The sequence below is a fragment of the Equus asinus genome, chromosome 16 (genome assembly GCF_041296235.1).
Source record: "Equus asinus isolate D_3611 breed Donkey chromosome 16, EquAss-T2T_v2, whole genome shotgun sequence".
Lineage (NCBI taxonomy): Eukaryota > Metazoa > Chordata > Mammalia > Perissodactyla > Equidae > Equus > Equus asinus.
Genome location: NC_091805.1, coordinates 2,308,564 through 2,327,168, shown reverse-complemented (window position 1 = coordinate 2,327,168; position 18,605 = coordinate 2,308,564). Strand labels below are relative to the sequence as shown.

General features: G+C 39.3%; 1 protein-coding gene across 18 annotated transcripts in view; it reads right to left on the bottom strand.

Moving 5' to 3' along the window:
• Positions 1-18,605, bottom strand: part of ATG4C (autophagy related 4C cysteine peptidase) — a 155,855-nt gene that overhangs the window by 40,874 nt on the left and 96,376 nt on the right. The gene's annotated exons all lie outside the window — the stretch shown is intronic.

Genomic DNA, 18,605 nt, shown 5'->3' with positions numbered 1-18,605 from the left:
GGACTAGCCTGTTAGCTCAGCTGGCTAGATCCCAGTGGTGGACGCCAGGGAAGCAAATGCATTCCTTGACATGAACCAGTCAGGTTTACAGAACAACTATGTCTTGTGGACATGAGCTAAATTCTTTCTCTGGACAAATATCTCGTACACAGCTTCAGTTCTCCTGCAAAGATAATTACAGCCTGTGTTCTGTTGCCAAGGTCTCAGTAGTACCTCTTTCCTGCTCAAAGGACACGTTCTTTCTTTTTCAGTGCTGAGGAGAGGGATAGTTTATGTGCCCAAATCTTCACGAGATGGCAGTATCCTCAACAGCTCAGATTTGTAAACTAATGTATCTATATTTTGGAGAGCAAAGAGCTGCTCTTTATAGAAACAAGATAGACTATATTCTGGAACCAATCAAATGGAGACCAAACCTGAATCAAGCATTAGCAAGGATCACAGCCCACTATTCAGAGATTTCTTTGAATAAATCTGGGGAAAGGAAATTTTAACTGAGTGCTTTATATAATTTTTAAAAGCCGCTCTACCTTTTGAGGTAGCCTTATCTAGTTAGTAACCTACAAGGCTTTGGGCAGCTGATACTGGTTGATAAAAACCTCCAGGTGTCAATCACGATTTAAACCTCCAGGACCTCACCCAGTAAATACATTCCTTAGGAAATAATGCCCTGGCCTCTGCCCTTTTATTAGATCTTGTGGCCAAACTCAGTTGTGCCCACATGGATTTATTGTATCTACATTTTTGGAGGTAATGAGAAATTTATAATAAACTTTATATTTGGTCTAATTGTAAGTGGTCACTTTAACTTTCATTCTACATGTTGAATCACTAATTTGGATACAGTGTTTTGACCACTTGGCAATCTTTGTCAAGCCTGGTTACATGTGAGATTATGCTGATCAGTACTCTGAAATCCTCACGCAAACATATAACTAGAAAGTATCCTAGCTCTCTGTTTTCAGCTCCCTTAAATCCCCAATTTCCCCAGTTAAAATAACTATTTGTTTATTTTTGTTGTAATCAGAGGACAAGACTTCTTCCAATTCATGGGCCACGCCACTGGTGGTACTATGGAATTTCCTCTTCATTCCAGGTCATGTCTAAGGCTTGCCTCAATGTTGCCATCTATCATAAATGATGACTGGCAACAGACGGAAATGTCAATTCAGCATTAGAGATGCTATGTAGACACAGAAAAGGGAGCTTCAGTGCAAGAGTCTTTCGGATCTGACTGTCTTGCACTGCCATCAACCCACAGCCAGGTCGTGCTCAATCAAGGCCCCCACTCTCCTCCTCCACACGTGCACCATGGCGCCATTTTCCCTGCCAGATAACTCTTGCTGGGTGATTCTCCTCATGGTCTCACCAGGCCAAGCATCTGATCTGTCAGAGAAAATAACAAGAACTACCATTGCAAAATTTATGTATACTCAGTTTTTCCTTATTTCTTTTTAACCAGTGTGGGTGGAAGTGAGAGGGGATGAAAAGCAAAAAACATGGTCCTACTGATCTAGCAATAGCTTAATTTTTCCAGACAGATCCAAGGTTGGCTCTCATAAACTAGAAAGAAAATTTGCCCAGCAAAAGAAGGGTTCTAATCAAAAGACTGTGAATATAATATAAGATGAAGTTTCCCACTGACTGGGCTCTTTTTGAGGTAGAAAGGCTTAGGACAACTTATGGAACATTTCAAAACGATGACTTATAAGCATTCAGCCCTTTTTAAATCACACACGGCCCCTGAATATGAGGGGCCACAGGCTGGGTGGTTTCAGTCTGTCCACAGCTGGCAGGAGATAAGACGCATTTAGCCCTACCCACCACCACGAAGGCTGGTTCCCCCACACACCGCCCCAGCAGTACACGGACGGAAATGTGGACTTTTCTGCAGCCGAGAAGCTTATACATAATACTGTTACTATCCTAGGCACCTATTAAATATGATTGAAACAACGCCCATTGGAAGTCTTAAAACCTTAACCACCGGTTTTACTTCTAAAATAAAGTAAACTGCCAAAAGTTCTGATAAAAGTGACAATTTATATTTTTAAGTAGTACAACTGGAATTTTCCTATAGCTGTAGACAAAGGAATTCTTACTCAGATAAGTAGAAGAGCACCAATAAATTTAAGGTAGCTTATGCAAGTTAGGCACTAATGAATGTCATCTTCTGTTTTGTCATGAAAAAAGATCTTTCTGCTGCTAAAGGAGACTGATTTAGATTATGAATAGCTGTAGTGATTTGCAAAAATGGCTCCAGAGAGATAGAATGAGACTCCATATACTCATGGCACTTGAGGTTTCTGCCCTTTTTGTTGAAAATTAATTTGTCCTGTGGGTTATTGGATTCTAGCTCAGCCAATGTATATTGCTCAGTCATCACAAATTTACTTAAAATTTAGTGTAGCTGAAGTTCATTCAACAAGACAAAAGTCTACAGTTGAAAGCTTCTAAAAATCTTTTTAAAAAACTGGCTAACAGTGTAATTGAAAGTGCTGGCGTCTAAGTAGCTTCACATAATGTTTTGCAGGTATCAATATATACTATATTACTAGGTTAGAAATAGATTTTTTACTTGTTTCCCAAGAAAAAGCAGACAGGGAGGATTTATCATCCTTTGGTAAGAGGACATTTTGGTTGAAGGTTCCATATTCTGAAAAAATATAAATCCCTAAATTCAAATCAAATTCTGTAATACATACCATATAATTCAGTCATTTGTGTATTTTACATAATTTCAAAACAAATATTTTTAAAAGCAAATAGAATATACAACTCCTAATGCTTCCAAATCCCAATGTATTACACTAGACAAAAATTAAAAGAACGCAAATTCTGTCTCCCTATTTCAGCAACTCCAACCACAGGGAACTCACTTCCTCCTGAGGACGCTGAGCCTGGACACCCCTCGACCGGGAGGGTCAGAGTCAGTCACACTTCAGACAGAGATCAGGAAACAAATCACCTGCTGTTGACAAAAGGAACACTAGTTCAGTGTCCCCACTCCTTTACCCAACAAGAATGAGAAGAAAGGAAGAGGGGGTATTCTCCTAAAGGGCCTATTGTGAGAAGATAGAAGGCATAAAAAAGAAGGAACCGCTAATTGTGGGAAACACAGTAGTTTTTAATTAATCCTTCCTTTAAAGGGATATTCCTGAATATCACCTATATTTTTCATTTTTGCACATTTAAATATGTATATGAAACACATTTCAATGTGTGTGTTTGACAGCCTTTTTTCCCTTTGAAAATCTAGATGAAGCTCCACACTTATTTAACAGCTAAAACCACACGAGAGACCCTCGCTGTCATTAGGGCCACTGGGGCAGCTCCTGATTAAACTGAAACACAGGAGGCAACAAACACTATTTGTTCATTTCATTTACAGTTGAAAGATTACTAGATAATAAGACTGGTTCTATTGAAATATTATATTACAGAGCAATTAAGAGCTGAACCTAAATGGTAAAAACATTAAGATGTGTCATCTCATTAAGAAAAGAAAGCAAACACTATTTGGGGTGACCTAAACCACAGTTTTGGACCTTTTTTTTTTTCCAGAAAGCAGCTTCTGTTTTATCCCTTGCACTTAGATTACAGCTGGACCACGCAACTGAGAAAGTTCAAACGCTGAAGCGATCAGCGATCAGCTCTCTGCTCGAGGACAACTGCACAAAACAAGGTCCAGAGTGCTAACCCCATCATGACACCGTGGACTGGGAGTTTCAGATTAATAAACCTCTTCCAGTGGAGGACTAAATAACTTTTACAGTTTTATCTGTGGTTATTTGTTTCTCTGAAGATTTATGGTCCTCACAACAGATATGCATCTTATCTTTCACTTTCCAGATTAAAGAGAGATGATTTTAAACAGGCTTCTGACTGGCACAATCTGGAATTGCAGATGATCTCAATTTTTTAAAAAATGCTAAAAGTGAACTTGCAAGCCAAATGGAAATGACTTTGTGCATGTCAGGTGCACGGGGGGAAAATCTGCATACAGCTAACCAAGGCTGATCTTCTATTACCAATACCGATGCCCTCGTCCTGCCCTGAATCAGCCAGGTGCAATCTGTACGTGCTTAACCAGGAATTAAAACTCTTCATGCTGCTGCTGCTTTAATTGATTGATGCTAAAAGTTTAGAAAATAAAACCTAACCAGCTATTATTACAAAGCGCCTTTAACCAAGCCTTCTCCCTTGAAAGCAGGATCCTCAATTGAAACTGGCAGACCACATTTTTAGGTTTCAAGCTGCTCTGTCATTCTACAAGGAATGTGTCTGCCACTTCACACGATAGCTTGAGCTGAAAGACATGTACTTTGAATCAGAGAATCAATAGAACACTTAATGGACAATTAGGAGAACAGCTGTAGGACTGTCAGAGACCCATCTGTACACAGCTCAAACAGCAAGCCTGGACAGGGCCCGGAAAACAAAGTACACTGCTCCAGGGCACTGGCCCCAGTACAAAACCTCCCTTTCATTTCTCATTTAATGTTAATATAGTGTTCTTTTTCATTACAAATTTTAACACGTGTAGAAAATTATGGAAATTGCTTAAGCCATTTGTCAACTTACATCATGTGAACTGATCAATAAATTTCACTACTTTGTTGTTAATGTAGATAAATTTTGGCATTTAATTAAGCTCCAGTGAAAACGTGGCCACTTTTAATTTCAGCAGATGCTGTCTTTTCATTTGTAATACATAACTACGGGGGTAAATGCAACCCAATCATGAATTATCACTAAATATTTATAGACAACATAGCAATTCAGAAAACAGACACAAAAGATTTTTACAATGAAACGATTACTGTGTGTAAAATCTGAAATAGGTGGTGATGAACTCTAATAGGAGCTGTGAACAGAATCGTAATATCGTAGCTCAGCAAAGACTACATATGCATATTTTTCTCTCAAGATCCTGCCTCAAGTACAACTCTATTGGCAGAAATAATCAAATTCTTTTCAAAGAATTGTTCCAAATGTTAAAAGATAGTTTCCTAAGTTTGTGGAAGCATACTAAAATTTATAAATTAAAATAAAATCCGTTCCTTTATATTTATTTTACTGAATTTATTTAGATACTATTGGGAGGCCTCTCTGAATGGATGAGAGGAAAATCTTATGATGCTTATTTCACACACAGGATTTGGATGTGGGCTATAAGGTTGGTCAAGAGGACTCTGGGCTGGGGAAAAGAGACAAGATGTCAGACAATGGAGAAAACAGAATGAACTTTTTAGGCTTCCTCCATTTGGCCTGAGGGGCCCCAATATGAAATCCTGCTCCTGACAGCCAGAAGCCCTATAGCCTTAACCCTCCGCAGCGTAGTCTGACATGATAAACTGCTGTATCTCATTTGAAGGGGAATAGGCTGCCTCTTGGTGATTCTGCTGGTGCCTTCAGGGAAAAGGGGATTCGAAATCACATCGCTGTCTTCACAGTGTAATCCACTCCGTAACGTCCATTCCCACCATCGTCCCAATGCTTCAGGAATAGGGCCCTGCTGGCTGTGCACCAGTGCATTTTCAGCAGAAAAGCAGACCTGAGTGCCGTGTGTAGTGCCTTTGTAAATATTTTAAAAATAAAGTTTAGGGAAATCAAAGCTGATCCCTCATTCCTATTTTCACAATGTCTCCACATTAAATTGGCCACCACTGCTGAGGCAGTTTGGCACTTGCTATTGTTCTGGCAGAGGAGTGCATGGTCAGACAAGATGGTCTCTACATTCAGACTCTATCAGAGATATGAGAATTCAGCAGCCAAAGGGAAAATGGATTGGGTCTTCTTGCTGAACCAAATTATACATCTAAATTCCAAGCCAAAATTCCTTTGCTGGCTCACTCTCACATGCTCATATTTTTTTTTTATTCCAAAATTTAAATTTCCTGGGACTTGAGGCTTTTTATACCCCTAAAAAGTAGAAGGGGCTGGAAAATCCAGCTGGAAAATCTTAATGCAAATAATTATGGGGGTTTTTTTGGTAATCTCCAAAATCCAGGATTTCACAGAGTCATAATCCTAATATTTTTCTGAGTCATGTATGTTTATGAATTTCTTTGTCTTTGGGGAAAACTGAGGAAAGAGAGAGGTTCTTGCATAGGCTAAGGAAATCCTGGCATTTGTTGAATATTTGATGTGGACATTAACGTGGTAAGAAAGTTAAGATAGAAGATTGGTTGAGACACAAAAATTGAGCTTGTAGTGGATTAAAGATGACCACAGAATCCTTTGCCATCTCTCCCATCAGTAATGGAGTCTACTTCCTCTACCCATGAATCTGGGCTGGCCTCATGGGTTGTTTTGCTCAACAGAATTTAGCGGAAGTGACACTGTGTGAGACCCCTGCCCAGGCCTTGAGAAGGCCTGGAAGCCACTGCTTTTGTGCCCGGTTAGGAGTCAGCTGCCATGCTTTAAAAAAATTCAGGTTAGACTACCAAATGATGTGGGTCACTTGGAGAGGGTCTTGGAAGATCAGAGACCACCTTAGATGTTCCAGCCCAAGGCAAACTCCCAGCTGAAAGCAGCTGCATGGGTGACTACAGCTTCCCCATGAGGAGCAGAAGAACCTTGTAGCTGAGCTCAATCAACCCACAGAATCATCAGGAATAAATTCTTACTAGGTTAAGCCATGAAGTTTTCAGGTGACATGTTACCTGGCAATAGAAAACCAAAACACAGATTTTATAATAAAAATCTCCATTCTTTTTCTTCTCATATTCTCCCCACCTTTTGAAGTCACGTCAACTGGTAATCACCACCTATTTTCCTATGCCTCTTTCAGAAGGGACCCAATAACAATAAAACAAAAAGCCAAGATAGGAATGGGGGAAAAGGGATAGAGTTCTTTTTAAAAAGGAGCTCAGACCGACTCTCTTAGTTTTCTGTTTTCTTTTTTTTTTTTTAAAGATTTTATTTTTCCTTTTCTCCCTAAAGCCCCCCAGTACACAGTTGTATATATTTTTAGTTGTGGGTCCTTCTAGTTGTGGCATGCAGGATGCTGCCTCGGCGTGGCTTGATGAGTGGTGCCATGTCCGCGCCCAGGATTCAAACTGGTGAAACCCTGGGCCGCCGCAGCAGAGCACGTGAATTTAACCACTCGGCCACGGGGCTGGCCCCACGTTTTCTCTCTTTACAGTTTCACTCAATATCCCAAGTCTCCATCAATGCTCAAACTGGACACCAAAGGAAAGGCAGTTTCTGTAGCAAGTGCCCCTTCTCCTTTCAGAACTCGAGTCTTGAGAGTCAACTGAACAGCCCAACTTACCTAAATGAGAGCAGGCTTTTTCAAAGACATAAGTAGATGTTCTGCTTTTTATATTAGAGTTGCCAAACATTAACTCTTTAAAATAAATTTTCTCTGAGCTAAAAGAATGAACTAGATTCTAACCATAGCTCTGTTATCTGTAGCTGTGTAACTTGGGCAAGTAATTTTACCTTTTTGGGCCTCAGTTTCCTCATCTGTAAAAAGAAGACAATAGACTACATAACCTTTAAAGTCCCTTACACTTTGCCACCTTTCAAAGATACATGTCATTTTTCAGGTGATGCCAGCTCACTTGTCATCCTTTATTGTGATCATCTTAGTGTCAACTAAAAAGTCTTTCTCTACTGCCCAAGGCAGGAATGAATATATCCTTAATCTAATATTCTACCTCTGAATAATTGAGGTGATTGTATAATTAACTTTCTCTCAGAAAGCATAATCCTAATTTTTTTTACTCCATCATTCTATAAGAACAAAGAAGTATGACAATTTGTCTTTACAATGCAGGTCTCTAAATGGATACCCATTCTTCATAAAGTTCATAAGAATTTAGTACATGTTTTGCTTGTGGAAAAGACCTGAGAGGAACTGAGGGAGGGTAAGATCCTTAGCATGGAAGGTAATAGCTTCGAAACTCACTAATTCTTATGTTATGTCTGACACTGAAAATTCTGTTTTAATTCAGGGGGTCTTTACGAAACCTTGCTAACCTCCGGGTTTAGTCGGAAACAGGATATTAATGTGTCATATAAGTCTAATTTTAAAACAAGCAAGTAAAAGTGAAAACTTAGCGGCTCTCTATCTCACTGCATTATTATAGTAAAACATGGTAAATATTTGGTATGGTAAATATGGTAAAGTTAGTTTCCACTTATAATATCCATGCAAGGAACAATATGGCTCATTAATTCCACATATAACCCAAAATTTAGCAGTTTCAACCATTTATGGAATCAAATAGATCTAGGGTGGAATCCTGAATGAATCATTTACCAGCTGGGCAGCCTTGGGCAATCTGATTAATCTCTCTGAGTCTCATGTTTCTTCCCTATAAAGCACAGATTTCTGTTCATGGCATAAAAATGAGATAATGCACATAAAGTGCCTAGAACAATAAGCACTCAGTTAACAGAAGCTACAATTAAATGTGAGCTCCACGAGAGCAGAAACCTTGCCAGTTTTGTTCACCTTTCTACCTCAAGTGCATAGACATGCTGTGTGAGTCAAACACTATTACTCTGGCCCACAGCTCCAACTTCCTTCCACAGCCTTGTCACACTGCTCATCAAGGAGCAAGCACTTGGTTTGAATTTCAGACCCTTTAACCTCCTCTGCTCATTATGAGCAAGGAATGAACCATCTAAAGGACAAAAATCAGAGGGACAAACCCTACACAGATCACAGGTCCCTGGTGAACTAAAACTCAGGCGCAGGCACTAAAGACCACCACAGCTCGCATGGGATAGGAGGGTCCCCGATCACAAACAGGCACCTCTGGAGGCTGTGCTAACTCCCTTTAAGAGGCCACGACTCTGGGGAGCTTCCGCTTTGAGGAAAGTTTTCTAACAAACAAGTGAATTGGGTTTTGGGGGATCCCCATGGAGCAGTTGTCATTCAATCTGGTAGAGGAAGAAAACAGAAAGAGGTTCGAAACAATTGGCCCCAGGTCAGTCAGTGACCAAACTGAAATTAGAACTTACATTGCTTAACTCCCCTAATCATTATTCAATTATCGAACATATTTCTTTGCCTCCTACATTGAGAGAGAATTTGATTAGTGGTATGAAGCAACAGTGGAAAACAAGGTATGTAACATGTGTTCTCAACCTTCTTCAGGGAATCCACGCTAAATTTGCAACACCAGAAGAAATCCTATAAAGATCAATGATCAAAGCCTGACCAGCGGTCCTGCTGCCCCGGATGGAGAATCAATTCTGGTTCACTTTCATAGGAACATACTTTCAGTGTGGTAAACATTGGTTGATGACGAGACTGTTCCCTCCCCAAACTGAACGAAATCTCTGCCTAATCAACCATCTCCTCCAGTTCCCCGGGTCTCCATAAACGGCAAACACAAAGCCATATAAAAAGATTTACACTCAAAGCAAAACTACTGCCGCCCAGTCTTTCTATAATTAGGGAGAGTTAATATGGCTATTGGCAAAGCTAGAGCCGATGAGGACACAAGTATAAGAAAAGAGAGGGGAATCTCCCAGGCCACAGTTATGGAACCCGGTGTGTTCTGGGTCCCTGATAATACACAGTACATGACATGAACTCATATCAAAACCACACTGACTACTTCCATCTTTCTCCACTCCCACACCTGTGAGAAGGAAGATAGAGGGCAATAGGAAATGGGAAGAGAGGGTTTATAAGAAGCATGACCACAGACAGAACTCGGGCGGAGACCTGAGTATCTTGTTCTTTGTACCCAGGGTTGGATAAACCAAGTTAGACATGGGCTCTCAGAGGATTCCAAACCTTCACCTTGACATCAGCTTGCTCACAGCTTTTGAGGAGATTTTAAGGTTCTAGGAGCTGGTCTATCTAAATGTAAAGCATGAAGATAATTTTGGTGTTTCTTTTCTTTACATGCTGATACTGAGAAAGTATCCTTCTTGATGTTGTGGAAGTCAGCTATACCATAGCCAAGGTCTGTCTGTGGCTTGAGGAGAAGCTGACCTGAATCAGAGATGTGGGTTTGGTTCAATTTCCAGAGCATACCAAATAACCTGAATGGATCACCGAGAGCCTAACGCTTGTTCTTCTTAAGAAGTTGATGTGTACATGTGCATAAAATGTATATTAGAAGTATATTAATACAATTCTATCTCAACAGATTTAATTCTTAAATGCTACATATACTTGTTTAATCTCCCATTTTAAAAGTAGAAAAGGTTAGATTATAACATCAGGTTAGCTCTCTTTGAAGCAGGTAATAATTAAGTTGATTCACTGTTGCAATTACTGTCAAATCCCCCTTAATTACCAGAGATTTTATAGCAGCTTCATTATACGTCTGCTGTAATGCATTGTGGCCCTAAGGAGAAGTGTTGCAGGAAATTCTGCATAGCATGGATAATTCTAACCTGCAGTTACAGCTTCCAGCAAAAGCTCCTGCACTAAATTTATCTTTTTGGACATTTCTCCCTGTTACTCAAGCAGTTAAATGAGGTAACATTACTAAAATACCTACCTAGCTCTGAAAGTTAGAATTATTTCTCCATAGATATTAAAAACAAACAAAAAAAAAATGAATAAGGGATAAGTTAGCCTTCGATAATTCCTGAAAAGGCATTACATTATGTTTAATAATGAATTTAGATTATGTCATTCAAATGGATCTGAGATCTATATCTAAATCACAAGTGTATCTCATATTTCTGCTTCTTGTGGATTTACTTATACGATAAGCAAGACAAAAATTATTACTGAATCTCTAACAGATAATCTTGAAGAGGATAATCAACTGATTTTTATTTATCAATGATTTTCAACTAATTTCTGAAAAAAGTAATCCGTTAAAAAAGGCCATTTTTCAGTTTCCATAGCACTGCTTGTTTTCATTGGAAAAATCTTTACAAATCAGAGCCTGTAAATTGAGTCAAGTTCAAAACAGATAACTGAATAATGTCTCCCTCAGATCCCTTTTTGACCAAGGAATTTACTCCACAGAATATATCAGATTCAGAAGGGGTTGCAGTGTCAATGACACTATTGGCAGCTGTGTTAACAGTCAAGGGCCTGGCTTTGTACAGCAATACAGTTATTAAATTTCTCCAGAGACCATGACTCATTAATCAAATATTCATACATCTCTGTGAATACACGCTGAACAGAGAATGCCCTCAGAGCTGAGCATCCCAATACAAGTCTCTTTCATGTAGCGCTGACAGAGTCCCGAGAACATGCGGTCCTGGTTTGCATTTCTAATGCACTATGTACTCTCTAACTCTCCATTTCCTAAAACAGAACACAAACGATCTTACTGATTGCAAGTGTTTGAGGGTTACAATTAAAATTATTCCACTATTGCTTCATACCATCTTTTTTTAAAATGAGGACAGTGAATCAATTCTTCTGTTCTTTGTTTACCATCAAACAAGCAATTTTTCCCAGGCGGATGAAGAAACCCAGGGCCATGCTCCTATTAATATAAGAATTTGTATTAGCATGAAAACAACAGATCACTACTTAAACCGGGGAGGCCAAATTACTTAACATATTAGCAGACATGAACTTGCTATATTTTGCAAAGTCCTCAGTCTGTTTTATACCACTGGGAGTTTTCTCCCTCTTGTACAGTAACAAAAGGTCTTTCTCAATTGCGGCATCTGGAAAATTGGGGTCTGAAGGCCAGGCAAAGAAGAGAAGACTCAAAATACTGCCTGGGAAGGCTAGTAAGATCAGACCCTTCATCTCAGGGTGGGCAGGATGTACTATGCAAAGGGAAGAGAGAAAAGGAGCATCTTACATAAACTTCCCGTCTATCTAGCCTTTCTGAAACTATGGGAACCTGATTCTCAATGCCAGCCAAACATAAGCAAATCTGTCAAGTGCCATCTCCTCTCTTCCTCAACCTCTCCAGTCCCCCAAGCAAACTGCCTGTGACTTTCATCCCGCTTTTCCAAAATTCTGATCCATTAGGTCAAAGACTTCCCTTCCAGTCTCCCAGCCGAGCCTCCCCCCCACCTCTGCGTGCTATTTTCACCCATGCCGCCTTCCCAGGCCTTTGGATCCTCTAACTCGCTGTGGCGCAGGGAAAACCAGGACAGGCTTGGGAGGCACAAGAGACTTAAATCCCAGATCTGCAAACTGTCAACTGTGCTAAGTTGGCAAGTTACCTTACCATAGCTGACTCTTTCTTCACATGTAAAATGGAGATGACAAAAATACCTAATTTCCCAGGATTTTTGTGAGGATTAAACTAAATAAGTGTTTTATAAAATACTTAGTAAATGCCCAATAAATGGTATCATCATTGCAATCATTAGCTCTCATCTCTTCACACTGACTCAAACTTTTCTTTTTCCTGACAATACCAATTCCTTCCTAAACACAACCAGCAGACTCCCGCTTCCACGTGAAGCTCTCTGATTCAGAGGGTAGCTCTGCAGCCCCATTTCCAGCGCTGGCTCATCATCGTCTCACCCCTCCTCCTGATGCTCACCCCATCTACTTCAAACACTCGAACTGCTCCAGCCTGATTTCAGCCTGACCTTGGGCCTTGTCTATCATTCTCACAATCTCCTATCATTCTATTTCTCCCACTTCCTCACTTTAAATCCTTTGGTAGTCTGGAAAGCCTATGAACTCATTCTCCATAAAATATTTTTAAATATAAGTGAAATGCATATGGTTACAAAGGGAATAGTTATTTAAAAAAAATTTTTTTAGATTTTTTTATTTTTCCTTTGTCGCTCTAAAGCCCCTCATTACATAGTTGTATATCTGAGTTGTGGGTCCTTCTGTTTGTGGCACGTGGGATGCAGCCTCAGCATGGCTTGATGAATGGTGCTAGGTCTGTGCCCAGGATCCGGCCCGTTAAAACCCTGGGCCACCAAAGCAGAGCACAGGAACTTAAGCACTCGGCCACAGGGCCGGCCCCTAAAATATTTTTTTAATTTGTGATATATAGTAACATATTTGCTTCTTTATCAACACACTAGTAAGTGCTAGCAGCAAGTCCTACCATAAATTCAAAGCAGTGTGGATATCTCAAGATAGCTACAGTAACTATGACATGAAAGCATTTCTGATTTCTATTAGTGACAAAGTCGCAGGCACTGCTGATGCTACTGCACTTTGTCCCCTACATTCTTAGTGGAAGGAAATACTATGTTTTAATTAGACGTTAGTAAAAATAAAGATGTAATTTTTTTCACATCCAAGCTCATGGACCCTTGAATTCTATTCATGGGTTCATCATGTTAAGAACCTCCACATGCAATGACCTACTGTTGCTCAGGCCCGTCTAAATTCACTAACTTCATCCATAGACTACAGAATTATAGCTCAGTAAAACAGACTCTAAGGGTAGGGCTTGGGAAATCATCGTCCTATTTTAAACTGTTGGAACTAAATCCCAGTTCGTCTGACGTCTGTACCCTGTTTTTTCCCTCACAGCATCCTTCCTCCTGTGTCTCTCTCCCAGGCATCTACCTACATAAGTAGCCATTTCAGCCTGACACTCACAGCCCTTCGTAACAGAGTTCCCACATACGTTTCATTCTTGTCACTCATTCTTCTATCCACGTCACTGCAGGATGTTCATCCTCATCCCCGCACTAAATGCCAGCAGTGCACCCTAGTCAGCAGAACCACCCAAACCTGCCACACGCACTTCAAATGTGCCCTATGGGGACAGCCCTCCATCTTGACCCCACTTTCATTTAGAAAACATGTCCACGGACCCTGTCTCTGGCGTGCTGTTTTCTCCTCCTTAGCCTAAACACTTACCTCATTCTTGCCTGTATGTAAATCATACCAGACGTTTAGTATTCATCTCGAATGCCACCTCCTCCATGAAGATTTCCTAATCCCCATAACCAGGTGTGAGCTCTCTTTTGAAACCAAATATAATTTTTTTTCTAGAACTTCTAAGTCTTCTCTTTCCGACCAAGTGTGACAGTTTTTTGGTGTATTTTCTCCACCCTTAAGTAAATTTCTAAGCTCCCTGGTGGAAGTGTCACTTTTTTACCTCTATGTCTATGGAGCCTTACAGATATTCAGTACTGGAATGGAATTAAGAGGTTTTAGGGTTTGGGTGTTTTTTCCTTTCTTTTCTAATTCCTGTTCTCCAAGGCCAGTTCAAAACAAGAGCATACTCTTGAAGCCTTTTCAACTCTTAAGACAGAGATGAATGAAAAGTGGCAAGAGTTTTAAAGGCTAACACTTCCTGAGTACTCACTGTGTGCCAGGCATCTTTCTAAGTGTTTTCATATGTTTCCTCACTTAATCTTCACAACAGCCCAATGGGATAGTTACCACTATCTGTGTTGTACAAGGATAGTTCCTGCTATCCTAGCCATGTAGCTGGGGATGCTAGTCACAGTCGAGCAGAAGTGGGCTAACCCTGCAGCTCAATCCGTTCATTAAGGCCATCTCCACTGAGTCACATGGAGCTTGACAGAGAAAATAAATATGCTTTTCCCTAAACAGAAGCAGTCACAATTTTTTCCTAATTAGTAGTATTAAGTGAATATGTAAAGTCTTACTTTTGAACCACTCGGTCTGGCTGATGCTATGATATAATGTTATCTACTGTAACTTGGCATGCTCTTACACAATATGACCATAGCTAGAAGACCCATGTTTTGCATGTTTTATTCCTTTCCAAACAAGTATCTTTGGTGTTTGGGGACCAATTTTACAATGTGTAAAAATTCAGTAACATGTTATGTTTTAAAAATGAAGGCTGAAAAAAGTGAAGAAAAATTGTGCAGAAATTGAGACGCTGATCCTAAAATTCCTATGAAAATAGAAGGGATTCAGAACTGCCAAAATTGTCTTGAAAAAGAACAAAATTGGAGGACTCACATTTCCCAATTTCAAAATTTACTACAATGCTATGATAATCAAAAGAGCGTGGTACTGGCATAAGGATAGACATATAGATAAATGGAATAGAACTGAGAGTCCAGAAATAAACTCTTACATTTATGGTCAATTGATTTTCAACAAGAATGCCAAGACCATTCAATGGGGAGAGAATAGTCTTTTCAACAAACGATGCTGGGACAACTGGATAGCCACATGCAAAAGAAGGAATTTGGACACCTACCTCACGTCATATACAAAAATCAACTCAAAAGGGATAAAGAACCTAAATGTAAGAGCTAAAATTAAAAAACTCTTAGAAGGAAGTATAGATGTGAATCTTTGTGACCTTGGATTAAGCAATGGTTTCTTAAATATGACACCAAAAGCACAAGCAACCAAAGAAAAAACAGAAAATAGCTAAGTTAGACCTTATCAAAATTAAAACCATGTGTGCTTCAAAGGACACCATCAAGAAAGTAAAAAGACAACCAACAAAATGGGAGAAAATGTTTGTAAATCAAATATCTGATAAAGGACTTGTATCCAGAATATGCAAAAAACTCTTACAACCCAATGATATAAAGACAAACAGCCCAATTTAAAATGAGCAAAGAATATGAAAACACATTTCTATAAAGAAAATATACAAATAGCCAAAAAGCATATGAGAAGGATGCTCAACATCATCAGTCACTAGGAAAATGCAAAGCAAAACCACAATAAGAGACCACTTTACACACTCTAGATGGCTAAAACAAAAAAGACAGTAACGAGGGTTGGGGAGGAAGTAGAAAAATTGGAACCCTCATACACTGCTGGTGGGATTGTAAAATGGTGCAGCCACGATGGAAAACAGTTTGGCAGTTCCTTAAATAGCTAACCACAGAGCTACCATATGACCAGCAATTCCACTCCCAGGCCTATACCAAGGAGAAATGAAAACAAACGTCCACACAAAATTGTGTACACAAATGTCCACAGCAGCATTATTCATAAATAGCCCAAAAGTGGGAACAACCCAAATGCCCATCAACTGATGAATGAACAAAAATGTGGCATATCCATCTAATGGAATATTATTCAGTCACAAAAAAGAATGAAGTGCTAATACATGCTACAAATCTTGAAAATATTCTAAGTGAAAGGAGTCAGACACAGAAGGCCACAATTGTATGATTCCATTTATATGAAATGTCTGAAACAGGCAAATCAATACAAACAGAAAGTAGACTAGTTAATAGGTACATGGTTTCTTTTTGCAGTAATGAAGCCATTCTGGAATTTGATAGCAGTGATCACTGCAAAACTCTGTGGATACAACAAAAACCACTGACCCACTTTAAAAGGGTGAATCACATCTCAGCAAACGTATTAAAAAAACAAACAAGGAGCCAGCCCAGTGGCCTAACGGTTAAGTTCAAGTGCTCCACTTCAGTGGCCCGGGGTTCACAGGTTTGGATCCCAGGCACGGACCTAGGACTGCTTGTCAAGCCACACTGTGGTGGCGTCCCACGTAAGTTAGAGGAAGATTGGCACAGATGTAAGCTCAGGGCCAGTCTTCCTTACACTTACACACACACACACACACACACACACAAAACACGAGATACCACTTCACACCCACTAGAATAGTTATAACCAAAAGACATTAGACCTTCATATGTAATCTGATACCCCTAAATCACTTAACATAAAATTTGGGCTTTTGAACATCAGCTGACAAAGAAGCACTTTCAGCTCTGTCTGTGCTGATGCTGCCTGCCAGCAAATATCACGATCTTCACATAGCAGCTTATACAATATTGGATTTTATATTTCATTTCCCCTCATTATGTAAACATGACAGGAAAATAGGAAAATGAAAGTCCTAAACTCATGGTAAGAAATGTAGGTCTCATAAATTTAATATAATTAACATAAAGACAGAAACAATCATTAACTTCAATGAAATGCTCACTTGACTTTAAGTCAATCAACTGTATGTTTGACAATAAAAGCACAAAAATAAAGAACATCGATGAAATGCTAGAACTATTTTGCAAGATCATGTCAAGACTATATGATTAAAAGTAACTTTAACATTTTCATAATACTTTATACTCTCTGGGACAGAACCTTTCTTAAAACATTGTTTGAAAACATCTATCCAGTTCCTTCTGATCCAACTGCTTTAAGTAGTGACAGGAACATATTATGTAGAAAAATAAGAGCTTCTCTCTAGGTACAGACAGGGGCTGGCAGCCACAAAACTGGCCAAGCACAACAGTTTAGGTTTAGGAACAAGTCACAAGACACAGGTAAGACCACCGCGTCAGTCAGAGGCTTACGACAACGTCGATACACAAATCAAAATATGAAAGACTGAATAAGTAAGGGCCTTCTCCATCAAATAGAAGAGCTGTTCAGTTAAATTCTAAAAAGAAGAATCAAAATTCAACCTACTAAACATGCTTAGAGTAACGTGAACACAAACACAAAATTGAAAGGAATATAGACAATTGAAAATAATATGTTGAGGTAGGAGACGTGTGGGGTGGATTTGTTTTCTATATCTAGTTAAAGTATTTTGGAAATAATTTAAATATATATGTGTATTTCTCCACTAAAACCCTGGTTACTAACTAGAGTCCTGACCATGGACTCTCCTGACCTCTTCCACTATGTGATCATCCGGGCCCGAGGACTCATATTAACTGTCCCCTTAATCCCAGATCTAATTCCCCATCTTAGATTCATTAGCTACAATTTAATACAGTGACTTGATCAGAACAGTGCTGAGCAAACAGCAAATAGTATGTAAATATTAGCAACAGGGACGCCACATTGCATGACGCCAGGGAGTGCCAGTCACATAACACATACCAAAGACAGTGCCCGCAGGAGTTGTGCGACATGGCAGCTCCAAGTCCACTTTCTGGTATTGGTCAGTATCCACCTTCTCCCAATGCCTACGTCAAATTTTAAATCACCCCAGGCTGGAAGCCCTCTTAATTCATGGATTTTTATCTGTGTCAGTTCACTATAGTGTGCCTGCCCAGACACACTCAAAACTTGCTGTCAATAATTCTCTCATTCTTTTGTTATCATATTTCTATTGGATTTCTAACTTTCCTTCGTTTACCCTCCCTGTTTATGAAATAACTTCTTTTGAAACTCATACATTCCCAATTCTTATGAATTTATATCATCTTAGGATAAAATATAAATATGTATTATAATTATTAATTTAATTTTCCAATAATTTAAATGGAAGACAATTCTCTGTAGAATCTTCTATGCTTCACTCTTGGAGAGCATCCAGTACCTGGGCTGTTGACTTACAACAGGGAAGACTGAGTTTCTCAATTTCTGGAGGAACTGGTTAGAGGGCAGCAGAGAAATTTTTCCACCTAATAACAAGCATGGATTCTCCACTTTTAATATATTTTTCTTACTGAGAGAGTAAGTGAAATTTCATAACTGTAGTTGTGAATGTTTTGGGCCATTGCTTGCCACCAATAATGTGGAAGAGGAGTGTAAAAAAGAAAGAGAGAAACATGCTAGTTCAAAATGTGTCTGCAATACCAACTCTAAATATAGTATTTTTCAAAGTTTATAAGCAAAGGAGAAAGTCTTTATATAACCATGAAAACCACACAAGAATGCTTAAGATTTCTAAACTGAGTTGAGATTCAAACTACAAAATGATTGAAAATATATATCCTAGAATCAATAGGATGTTTCCAATTCTCCCTGGTCTGATGTTTCACCTTTTTTCAATTCAGTGTCTCAAGATATTCAG